Below are 1,891 nucleotides of genomic sequence, written 5' to 3'. Positions count from 1 at the left end.
AATGTTAGGTATTGCTACTATAATCAAATGATTTCATATTGATCTTTTTATCATGATTCCTCCCTGTCAAGCACCAAAACATTGAACCAGTATACTTTATATCTGTAATGATATCAATTATGAAATTCTTCCTCAACTCATTGCAGCAGGTAACTTTTTTGACTCATTGATTTCATTTTATATTTTAAAAATATGAAAAATCATCTGTCATAGTCTAATTAAAATCGTGCATAATGCTTTGGAAAAATGGGTCTTTTATAGGAAAAAACTGCGATAACTGATTTCTATGGCTTTCAAAGCTAAAATATATAATATACTAAACCACCTCTAATATTGCTTCTTGTGTTTTACTGTCAGAATAAATTACAGCTTTTATGGAAGATTAAATTTTAGCACATTTTCATTTGGTTTGTGTGTTGCTGTTATTGTTTATAGATCTAAAGCCTATTTTATAATGACCATATTGTACTAAGTGCAACAGTAGCTACTTTCTACCTGGTATCTGTAGAACAGTTGGCTTTAACCTATACTAACTGGTGATTTCTCTAGGAACAGACTTCCTGTGTTCTGTTCGAGATATATTTATTCCACTATACAGTAAAATACATTGGACTACGTAGAATAATTTTGTATATTCTCTGAATCTTAAAGATTGTATCTTACTGAATAAAATAGCCCATTGTGTATTATTTTTATATATAAAAAGATAAGTTTAATACTGTATCAGGGCTTAACTTTTACTATTTAACTCTTCCACAGCTGTAATTTCATTAAGGGAGTCTGTTTGCTGTTGTTAACTTGCTAGGTGTGGATCCACAAATGAAGTTATGTGGAAATTTCTAAACTTGCTTTATAATGGTTTGAAGAATTTGACAGAAGGCAGTGAAAGTTAAAAACACATAAAAGCGATGTTAGTAACTTTCTCTCCAAGAACTAGATATAAACTAGCGTAGTACTAGTAATATTTAAAAAAAAAACAAGTTAATCTTTTAGCTGGCTATATAGTGGTGCTTTGCTTTTCCTTCCCACTTACTTCTGTTTCTACAAAAGAAGGGCTTAAGTAGGATGTGGGCCTGGGATGATACTACTTAGGTGTTCCCCATGAAGAGAGAGAAAGCAGTCAGCTTGTTAGCCAGTTATGTGCAAGAGAAGAAAAGAAACATGCTTAGGAAACCCTGTGCCTTGTCCCCAAATACCAAGGAGGAGACCAGTCCTAGAAAGTCTAAATCAGTGCTCAGGGATCTAGATACTGTCTCATGTGACTAGTGTGAAGTAGTATTCATGTGGTCAGCCCATCAGTTATCAGATTGCAGCTTAAAAGTCAGCTTTCAAATAGAAGCTCTGGCTGACTGAGAAAATGTTTAAAATATTGTTTTAAAATTAGAAATTGTATTATGTTGAATTTCTAATAAACTTAGTTACCTAAAAAAAAAAGAAATAACAATGAGACAGTTTCAAAACAGGTTAGTAGGACAGGTACAATGATGAATACATTGCATATTATTGTCTTCATAGTAGTTATTCATAGTACAAGACGTAGACATGGTATCTTGTCTATACACTATTAGTACAAATGTTTCATTTCTTTCAACTAAGAGAAAGTAGCTGTATATCTATCATATTTTGTATATACAGATATATTTTTTTCTACAAAATGATCCTTCAATTATATCCCCTGTTTTTCTTTAGTTTTGTCAGAGATGGGTGTTCCATTGCCATTCAAATATTGTAGGTGCCTGAATTCAGCAAAATAATTCAATATAGTCCAGTAGTGCACAATAGCAGTGGGTTATCTGCAAAACTGGCAATGTCAGAAGATGTTACTTGAGCTTTTGCAACTCAGCATATTAATATGGCTTTACTTTTTATACCTCATGTTTATACTTTTCTG

The 1,891-nt window shown here is 32.1% G+C and overlaps 1 pseudogene across 1 annotated transcript in view; it reads left to right on the top strand.

The window, feature by feature from the left end:
* The window catches only part of LOC101578020, a 27,708-nt pseudogene that overhangs the window by 870 nt on the left and 24,947 nt on the right, over nt 1-1,891 (top strand). The window lies entirely within an intron of this gene.

This window comes from Octodon degus, unplaced genomic scaffold, assembly GCF_000260255.1.
Source record: "Octodon degus isolate 3935 unplaced genomic scaffold, OctDeg1.0 scaffold00100, whole genome shotgun sequence".
Taxonomy (NCBI): Eukaryota; Metazoa; Chordata; class Mammalia; order Rodentia; family Octodontidae; genus Octodon; species Octodon degus.
This window is presented reverse-complemented; position numbering and strand designations above follow the sequence as displayed.